The sequence below is a fragment of the Carcharhinus amblyrhynchos genome, chromosome 8 (assembly GCF_965287045.1).
Source record: "Carcharhinus amblyrhynchos chromosome 8, sCarAmb.v2.hapA, whole genome shotgun sequence".
Taxonomy (NCBI): Eukaryota; Metazoa; Chordata; class Chondrichthyes; order Carcharhiniformes; family Carcharhinidae; genus Carcharhinus; species Carcharhinus amblyrhynchos.
The window spans coordinates 64391711-64412963 of NC_137331.1; the positions used below are offsets into that span (position 1 = coordinate 64391711).

A 21253-nucleotide genomic window follows, 5' to 3' on the forward strand; every position below is an offset into this window, starting at 1 on the left:
TGTCCCATCCTCCTTTCACCAACCTTCTCACTCAGTACACATCTGGAGGTTTGGTCTTGCCAATCTGTTTCCTGTCCCATTCACTTTCTTATCGATGACCCCATGTTCATGGGTATTGATAGTTGATTAGTTATCTTCACTCTTCATTGCACAGTGATTTTCACTAACTTCATTGCAGTGTTACTGTAAGCCTACTTGTGACACTAGTAAATAAACTTAATCTCATATCAAAATGAGATTCAGCTTTCCTTCGCCACTTCATAACTTCTTTACATCCTCTCCACCCTCAATTCCAACAGTACGTTTAAGGAGCTCATGGCCTTATTTGTCAGAAAGATTGAAATCATTCCTTTAACTGCCTCTGCTGCATCCCTTCAAGACACTGTCAACCTTACTTCTAATTCTAGCATTGAACTCACATCTTTCATTAGTTTCTCTTCAATTTCTCCCTTCATGCCAACTTCAAGCTCATCTTGGCTATAGGGACCCCCTCTTTCTCCATCAACCCTATTCCCATCAAACTAATGATCATCTAACCTCTCTTCCAATCCAAATGATGGCTGATGTTGTTAGAGGTTTCCTCTCCTCAGGTATTGTATTTTTCTCCTTTAAGTGTACCATCATCATCCTGCTCCTCAGATAACACTTTTGACCAGTCCGTCCTTGCAAGCCACTTCCCCCATCTCCTACCCCACCATGTCCAATATCCTTGAACTCCTAACATCTGTGCTCACCTTTCCTTCAATGCCATATTTAAATCAGTCAATTGGGTTTCTATTCTGCCATATTACCAAAACAGCTTCCAAAATAAAAGAGACAATTAGAAAGTTGCTGTGACAAGAGAGTCATGTAATAACAAGAGTTCAAATTTTGTACCACTTGAAACTCTGGAAGGGACTTAATATACCAACACAGTTATATTGATCAGATTATCTACTTTTTTAAATGAAATAAGTAGTTCAATCTGAAACATGCAGCCCGCCAGCATGTTCTTCCACCTATCGGTCAGATCAGAAACAGATGGTGTTTTATCCAGTACACTTCAGTGGCAAAAGGTTAGCCCATTTGTCCTCAGGCATTTTACACTCCATTAACTACAGTTCAGGTTTGGGTGACAGGTTTGGGACTGTCTGTTGTAGCTACTTGGGAACAAGCCCAAATTCTAACACTAACACCATTAAGGCTGTTTCTTCTAATGCATATTTTTTATATCTTCCCCAACTATTCCTCCAAGATATGTATTTCTAAATCTCCACTTAGTTATTCTTGAGCAAACAATTAGTATTTGTCCAAGATGGATTGGACCCTAGAGTTATTAAAAACTGTTATTAAAACATTTATGGAATTTAGGATAATTGATAACCTCGAACATTGGCATTCAGGAAGCAAGAGAAATAAAATTGTTTCCCATACTTCTTTTGCAAGAAAATAAGTATTTTATGAAGGGGTTCTGTACAACTAGTAATTTATTTTAAATGCATACAATATAAACATTCCAGTATCAACATTCCACTGCATGACATTAAAGTTTGCAAATTACTTGTTCATTTTTTTCTAATAATTCACCAATGCTTCCTCTAATATTTTCTTCTTGCCTGTGACCCGTTCATTTTAACATTTAAGTTTTTTGTACATACATAGCACAGTATATTGCATCTTGTGAGCAACTAGTATGCTATCCCCTGAGATGCTGCTTGTTTGACCAGATACATAGCTTTGGAGCCAATCGCACAGTACAGAACTGAAGTCACATTAGGTTTGAGCAGGTCAAGGTCCCAGGTTTCTTTCCCGATAAACATTAGTCAACTGGCTCGGTTTAATGACAAGTTAACAGCATTTGTTTAGTAGCCACCTTACAAATGTTCTGATTCATTGAATAAGATTTTCCATTTTACTGCAGTGGGATTTTATTTCAAATTTCAGGGTCACTCGCCTAGCAGTACCACTGTGAAGTGATTCACTGTACCCCATAAAAGGACAGGTTTGGTATTTGTAATTTTGGAGCAGATGTAAGTTTGCTTCTGGCGCTGCTTTTATTTGCATGTACAGAAAAGCTGATACATCAGAAATTAGGCCCATTTACAGTTAATGAACTGGATAATGAGGACTATTCCTGGTTTAAGTTGGCAAGGAGTTCCCAGCGTTTACGTGCTTATCAGAATGAATGGTGATTTGTGCTGTGTGGGCATTCCCATATTTTGTTCCAGTGTAAAGCTCCCTCTACTCCTCCTCAGCCACAGCCTGTCATACTAATTACTGCATTAGTATGACATTTTTTCATTCCATACACTAGCCATTTGTCCATTCCATGCACCAGTCACAAGTGGGTTAAGTGTGGCTGTTAACTTGTGCCAATGATTTTATAGCCCATTAATTAATCCACTCAGATAATTCAAAGGTATGTTATTGGAGAGTGTCATGCACACTCAACAACTCCAAATAAGCACAGCCTGCACATACACCATTTTACCTATATGCTATCAACTGTAGAATGATAGCTCTAAAATTTAGTTTATATTAATTTTTCCATACCAGAGTTCCATAGTTTGAATATATTTGCAGTCTTCCCAAGGTAAGTTAACATATGTTCCAAAATCTTTAAAAACGTGAATCAACTAAAATTTGTGTAAAAATCAGCAAGACACCTTTGTCATCTCATACTCTCTCCACAACTGCTCCCCCCTCCCCCCCCCAACTCCTTCCCCAGGTGTCTCCATTCGGTCTCATCAGTCTGAACAGTATGGTAACTCAGATCAGAATGGAACTGACAGCGAGTTAAGTGTTAATAAGATTCAAGCTGGTTGAGAAAGCTAAAACCAAGACAGGGATTTTCATTGACGTTATCAGCTTTTCTCTCGTTCAAACCAGTTCCCAGCAGTTCACTATTTATAGTCTCTTAAATAAAACAAAATGATCAATTTAAAAAAAAACTAATGAACAGAGGAGACAGACCCTGGTGGGCACTGTAACAAAATTGCAAAAGGAATGTGCTTAAAGCAAATTAAAACCCATTACCTGTTTCTCTTTACCTTTAGCAGTGTAACTGACATGACATCCATAAAACTCAGCAAGAAATTGATAAGATATTTACAAACAGGGCATTCCATATATCCCAACCATTGTTTGAAGAATGAACTGTCTGTCCCATCTACGCCAATGAGTAATACATGCCCCGAAAAGCCCAGGGGAGGAATTCAAGAAAATAGGATTAAGAAAAATGGATATAAATTCCTCCCAACCACAGCAGATAAATTCAAGTGGTGGGCTGCTATAATACAAACTATTGAACATTTTTATAACTATAAACAGCTGTTTAATTTGTATGTAAATTCAGGCAAATTAGACAATTAGCTCTCTTATCTTTCCACTAAATCATAACTTTTATACTACAGACACAATTTGAGGAGAAAAGTAAATGAATTTTTCACTGTATCCTGCCCAACAGTAAGAAAACATGGGATTTACATGTGGAGTTCACCTGCCAGCTTACCTTGTCTCGACTCCACATACCTCTGACGACTCTGGACTGAAATCAACAATGTGGGGAGTTAATTTAAAAGAACTTGCTGCTTGCACACACAGAACAAACGAGTGGGATGATTTTTGTGTTGCAAGTTTGGAGCCTTGTCAATCAGTAGGGCAAAAATCAATAACATGGATTCTGTGTTCAAGATTTTCATGGTACAGAATTATAAGGTTCTCTCTCAGTTTCCAATTACTTTGCATGTAAATCAGGTGCTCATTTTGCATCATAAGCAAGCTATCAGATGTTGTAAGATTAATAAGTTTTCACAGAAATTGTAATTTTAAAAGAAACTAAGTCTTCAAATTTTAACAGGATCAAAATATTAAAAACCTACCTAGTCTCAAACTGTAGACAAGCCTATAATTCTACAACTATTTTAGATTTCAGAGGTTATCATCTCCTGAACTGGATTTTCTGTGAAAATGAAAAATGATTCCCTAGCAAACAATATATAAACTTTTCAAGAAGATTACTCCAACATGTGTCCACTTACAAGAAACAGTTGTCTGTGGAATATTACAAAGTTCATTTCCCTTTGCACACAGCAGACAACCAGGATCTTCTAAGGTCACTAAATTCAAGAACAATACTTCATTGTCTTTGAGCAAGTTAGTTTGAACCTTATATGAAGAAATAAATACTTATACAGAACAACACCCTAAACATCAAAGAACAAATCAAACAGGTTGTTACTCCTACATTCTGGATCATTGAGTATATCATCGAAGGGCCCAATATCTTCATTCATGATACATTAAATATCAGCACATGATGGTTGTCCCATCAATGAAAATTGGTTTAAATATAGATTATGTAGGATGGCGCAACAGTTATCACTGTTGCCTCACAGTTCCAGGGACCTGGGTTCAACTCCTGATTTGGGTCACTGTCTGTGCGGCATCTGCACATTCTCCCCGCGTCTGCATGAGTTTCCTCCAGGTTCTCCGGTATCTTCCCATAGTCCGAAAGACATGCTGTTAGGTGCATTGGCATGCTAAATTCTCCCACAGTGTATCCAAACAGGTACCGGAGTGTGGCGACTAAGGAATTTTCACAATAACTTCATTGCTGTTTTAATGTAAGCCTACTTCTGACACTAAGAAATAAACTTTTAAACTAGACCAGGGTGGAATACAAGAAAGCAGTGGAAAATTATCAATTGTTGGAAAAAGTATAACCAGTGCAAAACATCTGGTTACACAAAAAAAAAATCACATTAATATTTCTCATCAGACTTCAAATTGCCAGAATAAAGTAGTGCTTCTGACAATGGTTTATTTTAATCACACTGGGGTAATATGTAGAACAGAAGATGTTTCTCCCAACACATCAAGAAAATTTTCAGTTTACTATTTGTAGAAAAAAAAACCTTCATTTATCTTTTTGCTGCAAATAATGAGCTTCCTTTTACTGGGAAGTCTACAGCTGTACGCTCCCAAAACCATTCAAAGTGTTTTGCTTTTGTTGGTCATTCTTGTTCAACTAAATACTTTGAGTCATCTTTGACTTTACAGCATTTGTACTGGTAATTCATGTTTATTAAATGCTAAACATGTAAACATAAAACCGTTCATGTGTTTACAGCATTCTCCTTATTGTTCCTTAACAGTCCACTGTTCTCCTCTTAGTTAATTACACTAGGGTCTCTGAGAATTAGAGGTTAAAATAACTGACAATGACATTAAGTACTGGGGAAATGGAGACCATTTGGTGAATCTGCATATCAAGCGCTTTAAAAAGAAATTCACTGTTTTTAATTAATAATTTCCTGTTCTATGGAAGCAGAATCCATCATTGCTATTTTATTATAGTTTCAGCTACTGCTGGAGGTCAGATTGGAATTACAGAAAGCTGAAGAAAGAAGGCAAAAAAAAAGCTGAAACTTGGAGTTTATGAAATGGAACTGCAGAGGCTTTTCTCATCTCTCTTCAATGACAACAAAGTCCCAAAGTAGCTTAAGCTTGTGGTGCATGTCTGAGCAGTGATCCTTCATAGTGTGCAGCTTCAGGCATGCAATAGAAAGCCAATACAAGGCTTTGAGAATAATTTGCAGCAAGTGGATGACACTGGTTGCAAGGGAACAACAACCCAGCTTACACTTAGAACCATGGAGGTGTGTTAGCCTTGCTGTCTGTGCTGACCGATATCACATAACATTTAAATGGAATGGACTCTCAGTTTCCAGCATGCTCTGTGTTAAATTAATGCAGAATACGATTTTATTATCGATCATGTCTTAACTGAAAGCTTACCACCACATGTACTAAAATTTGAAAACTTTGAATGATAATTTTTGTAAGATAGAAAAAAAATCACTGATGTGAAAATAGTCAAACCTTCATAACCTCATTCACTTTTAAGGTTAATTTTCTGCATACGCAATTTGTTTCTAGCTCTGCAAACAGCTGTTGTTATTGCTTTTTTTATTTTAAAAAGTGGTAGTGACATACTGGTGCCCGGAGTGATTATAGTAAACAAAAACTCAAATCATTCCAGGCATGATTCGTTTATATGCTGTTAATGTCCATACATTCATTAGCATTCAAAAGTTCCTTTGGCCAATATGGCATAATGTAATTGATTGTTTAAAATAAAAGTTTTCATTGTGCAGAATTTCTGGAATGGTGCTTTGGTTTATGTCTCCCAAAGTTACTGAACGTGTGAAAATAATTCACTTTAATTTCTCGTTTATTGCTCTGTACTTGGGCTTTAGAAAAAACACATTAACAATCAACCTTCGTTCCTTTTTTTTGTTCACTGCAGAAAACCAATAATTTTGGAACAGATTTCTAGAGTGTGCATTTGATTACATTTTTTTGTAAATACTAAAAAAGGAACATATTAGTTTTTGACCCAGCATCCCTTCCTAAAATGGGCATTTTCATGTTTCATTATCTTTCTTCAATTTTCCCAATTGTATCTCACATTACTCATGTTACTTCCATCACTCATTATACATTAACACATTTTGTAAAGATTGTTGGACTAAAAAAGAGAAAAATCCATTCATCATCTTGTTCCTTAATTGCCCCATCAGAAGCTTTTGCAAATCATAAAACACAATTTCAAAAATTCAAGCTCTGCTCTTTGACAAGTAAAAGACACTTTTTCATGACTGCAGATTATGCTCAAAACAGAGAAGCAAAAAAAAGGCAAGTTTTATTTTTAGCAGCTTTTGGTCATGACAAAAAAAGAACAAATTAACAGATAGAAGAAAAATAATTTCTCCTTTCCCAGGCACTCTTATCTGATATGTCCCAAGTGATTAGAAGAATTGGATGAAAAAAAAAGGAGGCTAGAAAGCCAATATTCTGGTGCGGGCTTCTGTTTGGGCAGAAGCTTGAAAATAGATCTTGATTAAAGAGTAGTAAAAAGCTGCAGGTTCTCAGCCTTCTAACAGTACAGGGTAAATGTGGGCTAATAGCAAAGCTTGCCACAGCTATTATTAGACATTATTCAGCAAGCACACAACTTCCTCTTTGAAACTGCTTCTCTTCAGCGAGAATGCGTTTGCTGACTTGCCAAATGCAAGCTGAAACAGAGGACACAGTAAAGCTGTACCATTAAAACATATTGATTAAAACATATTCGGCAATTAGGCACAAACCTAGAAAATGTAAAAGCAACCCTGTAGCAAACATGGAAGTGAGTTAATGTGCTGGAAAATAGTCCAATGGTTTTCAAAATCAAAGATGTGTTGCTGCTGACAGCTGCCTTGAAATTAAGATTGTTCTACATGTTTAGTGTAGCCCAGGCAATGTATAAAATCCACTTTGTGTGCCTGCAAATCAAAATTTCCCAAGATAATATTAAATGTTTGGACTGTCATGAATATTGAATATAGGAGGGTATCCAAGATTTCCTGAGAGAGGTTGCTAACCATATGCAAACTTCAAAGCTGATAAAACATCTGTTATTCTCCACCAAACGAGGAGTCACTTCATATTCTTTGCAAATATTTCAACAAAATTGATATTCATTGCAGTGTCATCACTGGTGAGAGGGGTATAATTATCATGTTTGCTTAAACAGTTTCCATTATAAATATGGAGCAATGACTTTGCAGTGTCAATATAGACAGAATGAGTTTAAAATAGGAGTGCGTTACTTTTGCACGTCCTATCCAATTATGCCAAGTTTGACTCAAATCTACCTGAAGCATTCAATTTTGATTTGCATGTGCAATGCGAAAGAAGAACGACAAGTTAAAATTGAATGGAATGAAAATCATGTGCTGCACATGTCCAATTTTCCAATGTACACTACAGCCAACAGCATGCGGAAAACTTAGCTTTAAGCCACCTATATGTATTGGCTAAGAACCTCTGCTTTTGAGTCTTGGCTTTCTCAATAGAGAGAAATGGAGGAGGATAGTGACGCCTATAGCACTTCCATATTATGAACTCCTGAGACACAGAAGCGTCATGTGGATCACTTTCTGACATTTCCTGTTACAGGGGCTCCCTCAGCATGACTTTAAGACATATGGGAACAGATTATTGGGTAGCTGTAAGATTGCTGAAGGCCTTCATTAGCTGATCCCAGCATGGTGAATGTTGAAGAGTACAAACTGAATTACTCAGAGCTGCAAGTCTTTAAAGACCCAGCCATAGCACTCATTAAGAAAATAAAGTAAAAAGCACCTTTCACAACATCATGCAGAAAATAATATGGTTTAAAGGATGCAGTCGCGTAATACACCAAACTACCAAAAATCACTGTATTGCCTTATAGGCGGTGAATAGATGCACAGGGCCCACCTGTATGATCCACATGGTTCAACTGCTCAATTTTAACAGCTGCAGCTTATTAAGAATCTAATCAGAGCCCAATTCGCTATCCCTTGATCTGTAACTTCTTCCAGCCCTTGGGCACATAGAATCAAAATGTAAAATCGCCCTCTAAGTGTTGAATCTGGGCGCAATTCAGATCTGACTTGGAAACCTGTTCTCAGGCACCCCCAAACGCGCTCAGCCTGAAAAAAAAATTGCGAGTCTGAATTGCACTGTGGGTAGGGCTTTTCACATCCGAAACATTGCAGCTCAGATTGCAGTGTTCAACTGTACAATGAAAAAAAATTGAAAAATGCTCCCCTGCCACATAGTTCCCAGGCTGCAACAAGTGGATAAAATGGCCCGAGATCAATGGCCCCCAGACATCGTCCCATCCCACAACATAACTGTCCCCCTTATCCACCCACTCCCACCCCGCTACCCAGACCAATAGTGACCCCCAACCCCACTTCTCCCCCACCGATCGCCCGCAGAGTGGCAGCGGATCCCCCCCCACCAGAGATCCATCTGTCCCCCCCCCCCCCCCCCCCCGCCCACCAGAGAATGATCGGGCTTTCCTCCCCCCACCAACATCACCAATCTGAATTAGAGAGCCATCAGAAGCTCTGAACTTATCTCTTCAGAAGCTGAAGCACCCGAAACAGACCTTTGCTGAGCTTGTCTGTTTCATGCCGACTCAGACACGATGGTAAAGGGGGAAATGCAGATAAGTTTGGGCATCCAGTTCATCAAGTCAATTTAAATAAATGCAAAGGTTCAGATCACAACCATTTTCGGGCCTTGGTAAGTGGGCATCTGCGGACATCTTTCATCTTTGTCTTGGTGTCAACTTTGATTGATAACGCTCCTGTGAAGCAGCTTGGGATGTTTGACTTCATTAAATGTACAACATCAGTACAAGGTGTTGCTCTATCCCACTGAATTGATGAGATTCTTAGAAAAGTTGGATGCAAATGATCTCAAGATCCCAAAGACCAGTGAGTGCTTAAAAATGGACTGTAGTCATTGCTGTAATGTGAAAGATGCAGCAACTTCCTTACAGCAAATGCCACAAATGCTACCAAATATATAATCTGTTCTGGTTGTGCTGATTATGCAATAAGTGCTGGCTCAGCAACCAGGAGAACTTTGCTTCCCTACATGATCTTTTATGGCCAGCTGTGAAGACATCTCATCTTGAAGAAAAAAGTACCAATTTTAATTAAATTGGCATAGCCACTTCCAAACACACCCATGTGCAATACAGCCAATTAAAAGTTAACAATGATGTTTCATCGGTATGCTTGCAGCAATTATTTAATTTTGTAGCATCCCTACAGTGCAGAAAGAGCCATTTGTCCCATCATGCCTACACTGACAACAATCCCACCCAGGCCCTATCCCTATAAGCCAACGTATTTTACCCTACTAATCTCCCTGACACTAAGGGGCAACACAGCATAGCCAATCAACCTAATCTGTACATCTTTGGAGAGTGGGAGGAAACTGGAGCACGCGGGGGAACCCACACTGACACAGGAAGATTGTGCAAACTCCATAAAAGACAGTGACCTGAAGCGGGAATTGAACCTGGGTCCCTGGCGCCGTGAGGCAGCTATCCACTGTGCCAGTAAATACAATTTGAGTACAAATAAAGAAAAGTAAGCCTACTGAACTTCAAAAGTTTTTACTCCAGTGCATTACTGTATCACATGCTTCAGTTCTATTTATTTTCACACATGCCTACATACAGATTTGTTATACTTTACCTACAAGGGCTGGAATTACAAGGCCCTGGTGCTGATTTCCAGCCTTGCTGGCTGCATACAGAGTCAAATAATCAGGTCTGCAATGCTGTGGCTCTATTTCTGATTATGTCTGGGACTAGGGAGGCTCTGAACCGTGGTTGAACACTACTATTTCAACAATACTTAGAAGCATTTCAAAGCATTCTAGATGGCAATTACTGATGGTACACAAAAAGGGAAACACGCTAAACAGTTAAACAATAATTTGAAAACCATTCATAGATGTTACCTCCTAACTGGTGTCAGGTGCGCACAGAAGGCAGACAGATGGGAAGAGAAATTTCAGGAAAAAATTCTTACAATACCAGGCCGAGACAGGTGTGCCCGCAAGTCTCTGCTAATTCAGCTGGCAGACGACACAAATAGCTTTAGGCCTAAAATAACAGTTTGAAAAATGTAGTCCAACGATACCAACTCACCAATGATACCAACGTACAGGAACAGGCAGGCGGTGGGTAGGAATACGTTGCTTTTTCAATCCACTGCAATTGACCAGATCCTTAAAAACGATGACCTAAACAAAACAAACCACAGCCATAAAAATATTGTTGTCCCTTATTTGCGTAACAATTGTATTTACATGAGCTTTTACACAGTAAAAGTTCCAAGCATTTCACAAGAACACAGACAAAGCTTCGTGCTAAGCCACATAAGACAGGTAGAGCTCAATTTTAAAGAAGACCAAATAGAGAGGCTGAAAATGTTAGAGAGGAAATTCCAGAGTGTAAGGGTTACACAGCTGAAAACATAGTTGCAGATATTAAAGCAGTGAAAATGGAAGACATACAATAGATCACAATGAGGGTTGGAGCAGGTTACAGAGAAAGGGTGGCCCATGTCAAGAAAAGGTTTGAAAACAAGGATGGCAATTTTAAAATTAATACATTGCCTGGTTGGGAGCCAAGGTAGGTCTGCAAGGATAGGGTATTGAGTGAACAGGACTTGGCATGAGCTAGGGTACAGGCAACAGAGTTTAGGATGTGTTCAAGTTTAGAGCGAGTGGGAGGCCAGGCAGGGGAGCACCAATTGGCTAACAGTAACAAGGATCATCGTTTCAGTAGCAGACGAGCAGAGGCAGAGCAGCAGATGTTCATGCTGCAGAAGAAGTAAGCGGTGCAAGGAGTAAGAAGCTCAGCTGTAGGCAAAATGTTATTAATAGCTTGGTTCAGCCTCAGAATTTGATAGGGGCAGGGGTGGGGTGATGACCTGGGAGCCAAATTTGTGCTCGAGATCAAAAACCAAGGGCTCCCAAATTATGCAGAGGTGGGGGGTGGAGGCAGTGGCGGCGGGGGGGGGGGGGGGGGGGTGGAGCGGGAGGGAACGGCAGCAATGGTGGCTTTGAGCTTGTACTGTGTTTTGCCAGCTGTGGGACCCCTTTAGAAGTCAGTATTATTTTTCTATCAGTGGGCATGGTTAACTGATGCCAATTACAACCACCTGTAAAAGCCAGGTCTTTGTTTCTTTCAGCGGTTTTAAAATCCCCCCCTCACTCACTTAACAACTTATCACCACCCACCCTACCCCCGTCTACCCCACTCGACAGTCTTAACACCGCTCCCTCCCACCCACCAAATTTCACTCGAGGATGATAAAAGTCTAAGGAATTAAAATGGGGTCACATTGGAAGAGAGTTTGGGAAGCGCTGCCAAAGAGAGCAGCATCAGTTTTATTAATTACAGGAAACATCTGTTCACCTAATACTGGGAGTCTGACAAGCATCATGACAAATCAGAGGCTGTCAAGGGCTAGGGGGAGGTGGGAATTAGGGACAGTCGGGTGTCATTAGCATGCATGTGGAACCTGACGTTCAATTATTGGGTGGTGCTGCTGAACAGCAACATGATGGTGTTAGGGGGAGGGAGGGATGGTTTCAAGGTGGAACCTGGGGATGGGGGTGGGGGTCGGCTCCTGAGGGCAGTCTCACTCTGCTACATAACAGGGGAGAGACTGTGGAGGATGGGAGGGTGGAACATAAATGTTGCACACAGCTGAAGGAGGAGGAACAAGTTGCCACTGACACATAGGATGTAATTCAAGATGTTGATGAGAGCTATTTCAGTACGGTGATAGAGAAGGAACCAAATAGGAAGGGGTTTAAATATGCAGTTTAAAAAAAAAATTCATGGGATATGGGTATTGCTGGCTGGCCAGCATTTATTGCCCATCCCTAGTTGCCCAAGGGCAGTTGACAGTCAACCACACTGCTGTGGCTCTACAGTCACATGTGGGCCAGACCAGGTAAACTTTCAAGTCTGCTCCTGGGATTTAAAAGACCAACAGGACAGGGAACTTTTAAGCCTGCAAATGATCACTTCTATATTGTGATGACCCATTTTCTTAAAGTAGTATGTGTTTTCTTTATGCCCCTTCAAGAGCAAAGTTAAAGGCCGTTGAAGAAGTTGTAAAACAGCCTGAAGTAAAAATGCAGAGAAAGCAAGGTTTGCAAAGCAGGTAGATATAGTATATACAGTGAACAATGAGAGAAAGGAAATACATACTTTGATGGAAAATGGAAATGCTGAGTACAACAGTAACACTGTAGAGCTGCAAGAAGAAATATGTACTCATGAATGCAAGTTAGAACTTCAAAAAGAGGAAGAGACATTTTTCAACTTATAACTGGACAAAGTTTGAGTTCAGGACAAATAGGAGGAGTATTAGGAAAAATTGTGAACTGAATAAAAAAGGTTAATAAAACACTCAGCTGAATATCAAAACAACCTGGAAGACCAAAGAGGACTTTATTTGGAAGAAAAGTGATTCTGCATTTAAATAGGATAGTGAATTCAATTGGCCTTTCCAACAATTTAGAAATTTGGTTGGCTGACCTTTTTTCAGAAACTTAAAAACCCGAAATTATAAAACAAATGAAACGTTAAGCTTGATTTTACAGGTAGGTGTTTCCAACAGACTTGGGTCACTGTTCAGCAATAACATGGCCCCCAAGCAGCTGAAACAAGCAGAGGGTCAGACTTTCTCTTTCATAGGAGGATGTCCTGCCCAAGAGCTGTCAGCTGAATCTGGTCAGTCGACACTTTCAGCAGAACTCTGAAGTGGGCAATGCTGGGATTGCAAAGTGACCCATGGGGATTGAAAATGGACACTGAGCCCAAAGACTTTAAAGCAGGGTGGCTTCGGCATTCTGGGGAGTGGCAGGTTTTGGATGCACATGTACCCCCTTCCTTCTCACCATTCCCCGAAGCAGTTAAACAAAATAGCCTTCCACTCTCACCCACCTGCCACTGCCCATTGTGATGGCATAATATGGCACTGAAGGCAGATTCAGGGCCTTAAAGTAGATAGTAATTGCAAATGTAAAATCCAGCCCCAGGTGTAAAAACCTAAGCAGAATTGTTTAGAACCTGCTTTAAAAGCTTTGAAATGAGACTGAAAACATCCTAAGGGTAAAATCTGATGTCCTCTTTAAAGAAAAGAGGAGTAAAATTGTTTAATACAGAGAGTAAAAAGATGAATGAGAGAGAATGTCTTCTCAAGTTTCAATTTGCAATAGCTAGCCCTCAAAAGCCAGATGGATTGCAATAATTAACAATGTTGTTCATGACTAGACTAAACAAGTTGTAAAACCATTCAATCCATCATTAATGTTATCCCAGGGTCCAGGATATTCACAATCCTATGCAGATTGTACAAAACATGAAGAATGCAAAGTTAACAATATACAACCTATTCACTAAGAAAATGGAAAAACTAGAAAGAATATCGGGAATGGATAAGAGATTGTTTGAGAATATTGAAAGAAAGTGAATCAACCAGTAGGAAAATAAATGTTTGATTGCAAGAGCGTTAGGATTCAAGAACTCATGCAAGCTAAACTTTTCATGTGACAGCTAAGGTTACATAAACCTTATGGTGTTGCCAAAGCAAAATGTTTAATTGTAAATTGCAACAAAGGAAAGTCATTATCTTTATAAACATTATAGTATTTTAAAATCAGTTGTTAATGTTAAAACGTATTGCATTCCAAAAGGATTGTTGAAAAATCCTGGCTTTTGTACACCTTTTTTTCTTTTAAAGGAGGAAAATTTATGACCCATGTGCTTTTGAAAGCATATGTTTTCTTTAGTCTCTTTAAGACCAAAATGGACCAGGGAATATTCTGAAAGAAGGTCAATTGGTATCCTGATTATGACATAATTAGATTCCAATAAATGCCCATGTTACCATGGGAATGAACAGCTAAGCAAAGTGTAAATTAAAAGCTAATTGCAGAGGGTTTGGTTCAGCCAGTATTTTCTGCTTGGTAGTTCAAAACACATTGAGAATTCATGTAAAGAGGAAACAAGCAAATCTCTCTCCAAATGGATTGATATTGTGTTTGTTAGTCTTCAAGCAGATCCTAGTATTGAAGCAAGTCTCTGAAATGAGCAGACTATAGTCTGAATTTTCATTAAGTCAGAAAGGCTCCACGCCTTAACCAAAATGGCACTGAAGCCTTGAATCTGGAAATTTCACCCCCGAACCTGGGGCTGCAAGTTATTTCACACATTTTGCAGCTGCCCTTTAAACAGAAGCAATTTTGGTCATTAAAGTTTCAGAAATACAACTCAAAGGTTCTGACTTTTGAGGAAACGATATAAACCTAGCAGAGTTCTTTATAAAGGTAAGGTATACTTTTGGAGAAGACAAGTGCTCTTTTGGGAATGTTATGAGTAAACGCAGATATGTCTCGAGATCCCCTACAAAATGAAGACATTAGTGGAAATATTGTGATTGCATGTGTCGCACATTTGTATAGGAGTGCTTGTAACTTCATGAGGCCCATCTTTGCTATATTGACCAGCTCAATTGAAATTCACCTACTTATTTGAAATATCCTCTATCTGTTAGTTAATATTTGATATGTGCTGGTTTAAGTTAGTTTTGGTATAGTTAAAAAAAAAAGTTTTCAAATGTGAAATCCTGTCCATCGATTTTCTTTGCATTGGGTTTGTGAGAATTCCTTCCTTTTAAATGTTATCGATCTCTATGGAGATCATAATAATCTCCATTTGCAACCTGTTCAGTCAGCATGATTATTTTCTTTACACAAAAGACCTTTGATCAATTCATAACTTCTTTAGCATTCAGCTTTTTTTGAAGTAAATCTAATTTGAAAAAATTGATTTTCCTAACAAAAAGCTGATGTTGTAGATTGATTGACTTTAATAAGTCTAAGTTAGTAAATAAGTCTACTAATCTATTCTTGAGGATTCCAGATAGCAATAAGATTTGGTATAAAACTGTAAGCAACTTCCTTGGTCACACCACAATGACATCTTATCAGGACTGGTGTGGCCATCATTTGCTTCTAACCACATGGGGTTCGCATCAGAGCAAGTGAACTGGGATCCTCTCAGAACAAACAAAGAGCAAAACAGCACAGGAACAGGCACTTCAGCCCTCCAAGCCTGCGTCGCTCATGTGCCCAACAAAATGGGAATCCAAGGCAAAATGTTATTATTTTTTCGCATGCACGTTTCACATTCTTTTCCATTTTTAAAAAACCTTTGGAAATTCATCCAATTCTTAAAACAAACATAATTATTTTTTCACCATGACTGTTCCTCATCAAAAAAGAGAAGCATCAGGCTCAGAATTTTGTAGTCAGTAACTGATCTCTGCTCAAACTCTTGTCTACCACCTACAACAATGTAATGGAATACCCTCCAATTACTCGAATGAATGCAGCTCCAATCATATTCAAGTATCTCAACATCATCCAGTTAAGCGGAAGGATGGGAAAGGTAGGATTAGAGAGCCGTGGATTACAGGGGGTATTGAAGACTTGGTCAGGAAGAAGAGGGAGGCGTATGTTAGGTTGAAACGACTGGGTACGGAGAGTGCGCTGGGGGAATATAGAGTAGGAGGGAGCTAAAAAGGGGAATTAGAAGGGCGAAGAGAGGGCATGAAATGGCTTTGGCTGGTAGGATTAAGGAAAATCCAAAGGCATTTTATTCCTATATTAGGAGCAAGAGAGTAGTTAGAGGGAAAATTGGTCCTCTTAGGGACATAAGTGGAGAGTTATGTATCGAGTCGGAGGGAATGGGGGAGCTCCTGAATGAATACTTTGCGTCGGTATTCACAAAGGAGAGGGGTTCAGAATCGTGCGGTCTCTTGGAGGGAGCTGAGGATCAGTTGCAGGAAATATCTATTACGAGGGAGGAAGTGCTAGGGCTTTTAGGTAGCGTAAGGACGGATAAAGCTCCGGGGCCTGATGGTATTTATCCCAGGCTGCTTAGGGAGGTGAAAGATGAAATTGCTGGGCCTCTGGCGCAAATCTTTGTCTCTTCTTTGGACACAGGTGAGGTCCCAGAAGACTGGAGGGTAGCAAATGTGGTACCGCTGTTCAAAAAAGGTAGTAGGGATAACCCTGGAAATTATAGACCGGTGAGTTTGACATCGGTGGTAGGGAAATTAATGGAAAAAATACTTAGGGGTAGGATGTATGAGCATTTGGAGCGTTGCGATCTGATTAGGGGTACGCAACATGGCTTTGTTAGAGGGAGGTCTTGCCTTACGAATCTGGTGGAATTCTTTGAGGAGGTGACAAAAACGGTTGACGATGGGAGAGCCGTTGATGTCATCTATATGGATTTCAGTAAGGCGTTTGACAAAGTCCCTCATGGTAGGCTGGTAGAAAAGGTTAAGGCGCATGGGATACGAGGCCAGGTAGCTAGGTGGATTGAGAACTGGCTGGGTAATAGGAGACAGAGGGTAGTTGTGGAGGGGACCTTGTCGGGCTGGAGGCCAGTGACCAGTGGTGTGCCGCAGGGCTCAGTACTGGGACCTCTCCTCTTTGTAGTATACATAAATGACTTGGAAGAGAGCGTAGGTGGTGTGATCAGCAAGTTTGCTGATGACACCAAGATGGCAGGGTTGGCGGGTACTGAACTGGATTGTCAGGTGATACAACAGGATATAGATAGGTTGGTGCAGTGGGCAGATAGGTGGCAGATGGAATTTAATCCTGACAAATGCGAGGTGATGCATTTTGGAAGGAATAATGCAGAGAGGAGCTATGTGATAAAAGGTAGACAGATTAAGAGTATAGACATACAGAGGGACCTGGGAGTGCAGGTTCACAAATCCATGAAGGTTGCGTCACAAGTGGAGAAGGTTGTTAGGAAGGCTTATGGAATGTTAGCCTTTATAGGAAGGGGTATAGAGTATAAAAGCTGCCGTCTAATGCTTCAGTTGTATAGAACGTTGGTTAGACCGCATTTGGAGTACTGCGTCCAGTTCTGGTCACCTTACTACCGGAAGGACGTGGAGTCTCTGGAAAGGGAGGTTTACCAGGATGTTGCCTGGCATGGAGGGGCTGGGTTACGAGGAAAGGTTGGAGAAACTGGGACTATTCTTCTTGGAAAGACGGAGATTGAGGGGGGACATGATAGAGGTATACAAGATACTGAAGGGAATAGATAGAGTTAATAGTGAGAGACTGCTCCCTAGACTGGGTACAAACACGAGAGGTCATGATTTAAGGGTGAGGGGGGAGAGGTATAATTTGGAAGTGAGAGGAAGGTTCTTTACGCAGAGAGCTGTGGGGGTATGGAACGCGCTACCGAGTAGGGTGGCGGAGGCAGGAACGTTGGACTCGTTTAAGGTTCAGTTAGATAGACACGAGTGAAACGAGGATGGAGGGTTATGGTAGGGGCTATTAAATAAGGTTAGAACCTCGGGAGACACCAGAAAAGCAGGCTTGTAAGATTAACGTTTTTGTCTTTTTATTCCGCAGGTGGAGGTCCACCTCGTTGTCAAACAAGGGGCATGCACATGGTGGGTCGTGCGTGGGCTGCTCTTGGAAGTTCCGGGAGCGGCCTAGTACTTTGTGTCGGTGTGTGTGCTTGATCCTGGACCGGTAGACGGGCGCCGCAACAGCTCGGTGACTAGCACTGCTAGCTGTGCAGATACATGGATTTGGGCCTGTGTCTGTGGGAGTTTGTGCATTCTCCCTGTGGTTGCGTGGGTTTCCTCCGGGCGCTCCGGTTTCCTCCCACACCCCAAAGATGTGCTCTTAGGCTGATTGGTTTTACCAAATTGACACTATTCTCCCCTGAATCTGGCTAAGTTAGGGGTTCCATTCGTGGACACGCAGGGTAGAATAGGTGTAGGGTGATGCGGCGGCGTGGGCTCGTTGGGCCGAAGGGCCTGTTTCCCGTGCTGGGTTGTTCTTTGTTTTTGTTTGTTTATAATGCAACCCACTTCAATCATTACCACATTCACCACCTTAAACATTCATATCTCCCAACTCTGCCATGTCCACTGATAGTAACTTCCAAATCCCAACCTCTACCACCTAGAAAGACAACAGCAGCAGGCACATGGCACATCACCACAAATTTAGAAAAATAAAATGTCATTTCCTAATAATTTATGTAAAAAGAAATTCCAACTCTCCCTTCATTCTTCCGATAAGCTTAAATTTATCATTGCCAACCAGCAAGTAGCTTTTCAAAGCCCTTTATGAACTTCTAATACCTCAATAAATATTTCTTTGCTCTCATGAATTAGTCCCTTAACTAAAGCCTTTCTTTAGAATTATTTTGGTACATCTCTCCTGCATCCACACCATTGCCTAGATGTGGTCCCCAATAGTAACTGCAGTCAAAAATAAATGAACATAAGAACATGATAGGTAATTTAATCCTTCATGCGCTCCCACAAGTTAAAGATAGAAATCAGGTTGATCTGTGATCTAACTCTACATGCCCCTCCCCCCCATAACAATGTCCCTTTAATACATTTGATTAACAAAATCCATCAAACTCGATTTTGTAGATGATTTCTAAATTTATCCATGAAGGTCACTATGTGCCCTAGTCCAAGAATTTCTAACCAGCAGAAATAGTTTCTCTCTATCCACACTATCAGCTCCTTGGAGGGCCTTGAAAACTTTCATCAAGTTACCCCTCGACCTTCTAAATGCCAAGAGACACAACCCTAGTTTGTGTAATCTCTCCTCAGAATGGTGCAACATTTTAAATATATATATATATATATATATATTATATATATATATATAAAGGAAGCAGATGCTTCACAAAACAAGAAAATTTTAAAATATATAAAACAAAGAGTGGCGAAAGTAAACGTGGTCATTTAGAGGACGAGAAGGGGAATGTAATAACTGGAAATGAGAAAATGGCTGAGGCATTGAATAGGTATTTTATGTCGGTCTTCACAGTAGAAGACACATGCCAAAAATTGATGACAGGAAGGCTATGGCAGGTGAGAACCTAGAAACTATTATCACAAAAGATGTAGTGTTGAGCAAGTTAACGGGGCCAGAGGTAGATAAGTCTCTTGGTCCTGATGGAATGCATCCCAGGGTACTAAAAGAGATGGTGGGAAAAATAGCAAATGCACTAGTGGTAATTTATCAAAGTTCGCTGGACTCTGGGGTGGTTCCCAGATTGGAAAACTGCAAGTGTGATGCCACAGTTTAAAAAAGGAGGTAGACAAAAGGCAGGTAACTATAGGCCGGTTAGCTTATCTTCTGTAGTAGGGAAAATGCTTGAATTTATCAAGGAAGAAGTAGCGAGACATCTGGATATAAATTGTCCCATTGGTAAGACACAGTATAGGTTTGTGAAGGGCAGGTCATGTTTCACTAATTTGGTGGAATTCTTTGAGAACACTACATGTGCAGTGGACAACGGGGAATCTGTGGATGTGGTGTATCTGGATTTCCAGAAGGCATTTGACAAGGTGTCGCACCAAAGACTGCTACATAAGATAGAGGTGCACAGTGTTATGGTATTAGTATGGATAGAGGATTGGTTAACTAACAGAAAACAAAGAGTGGGGGTAAATGGGTGTTTTTCTGGTTGGCAATCAGTGACTAGTGGTGTGCCTCAGGGATCAGAGTTGGGACTGCAATTGTTTACGATTTATATAGATGATTTGGAGTTGGGGACCAAGTGTAGTGTATCAAAATTTGCAGATGACACTAAAATGGGTGGAAGAGCAAAGTGTGCAGTGGACGCTGAAAGTCTGCAAAGGGATACAGATAGTCTAAGTAAGTGGGCGAGGGTCTGGCAAATGGAGTACAACGTTGGTAAATGTGAGGTCATCCATTTTGGTAGGATGAACAGCAAAATGGACTATTATAAAAAAATTGCAGCATGCAGAGGGACCCAAGTGTCCTTGTGCAGGAATCTCAAGGTGTTGGTTTGCAGGTAATTAAGGAGGCAAATGGAATTCTGTCCCTCATTGCTAGAGGGATGGAGTTTAAAAACAGCAAGATTATGTTGTAGCTGTAAAAGGTGCTGGTGAGACCACACCTGGAGTAGTGTGTACAGTTTTGATCTCCTTACTTGAGAAAGGATATACTGGCACTGGAGGGGGTGCAGAGGAGATTCAGTGGGTTGATTCTGAAGTTGAGAAGGTTGGCTTATGAGGAGAGACTGAGTAAACTGGGGTATAGTCATTGGAATTCAGAAGAATGAAGGGAGATCTTATAGAAATATATAAGATTATGAAGGGAATAGACAAGATAGAAGCAGGGAAGTTGTTTCCACTGGTGGGTGAAACTAGAACTAGGGGCATAGCCTCAAAATAAGGGGAAGCAGATTTAGGACTGAATTGAAGAGGAACTTCTTCACACAAAGGGTTGTGAATCTGTGGAATTCCCTGCCCAGTGAAGCAGTTGAGGCTACCTCATTGAATGTTTTTAAGGCAAGGATAGATACATTTTTGAACAGTAAAGGAATTAAGTGTTATGGTGAGTGGGCGGGTAAGTACAGCTGAGTCCAGAAAAAGATCAGCCATGATCTTATTGAATGGTAGAACAGGCTCAAGGAGCCAGATGGCCTACTCCTGCTCCTAATTCTTATGTTCTTATGTCTTCCTCATCTCCAAGTCATATTTAACAAAATTTCAAATGCAATAACTTGAGAGTGAACAATGTTGATATTGTGTTATAGTGACAAAACTTCATGGTTTATATACTCAGTCACATCTTCTAGTAACTAAACTATTGAGAAGAGTTCAGTTCAGCAAAATAAACCAAGGCTATGATTTTCCAAACCCCTCCCTGTCACAGGTTTGCTTGTGGTGGAAGATCTCCCAGTCCTGCTGAAGTCTGTGACACTCTATATGGCTAGACTGCCCCACCAGCTGGGAATCTGGCAAAGGTGGAGGGA

General features: G+C 40.3%; 1 protein-coding gene across 6 annotated transcripts in view; it reads right to left on the reverse strand.

Annotated features, from left to right (window-relative positions):
* Window positions 1-21253, reverse strand: part of fam110b (family with sequence similarity 110 member B) — a 140866-nt gene that overhangs the window by 65828 nt on the left and 53785 nt on the right. For 3 of the 6 annotated variants that reach the window (XM_080194197.1, XM_080194198.1, XM_080194199.1), the window contains exon 2: window positions 10526-10620. The exons of 1 other annotated variant lie outside the window; for it this stretch is intronic. The gene's annotated coding sequence lies outside the window, so the exon portion shown is untranslated. Of the gene's footprint in view, window positions 1-10525; window positions 10621-12604; window positions 12651-21253 lie in introns of all 6 variants that reach the window. 2 more of the 6 variants (XM_080194201.1, XM_080194200.1) reach the window with 1 other exon arrangement.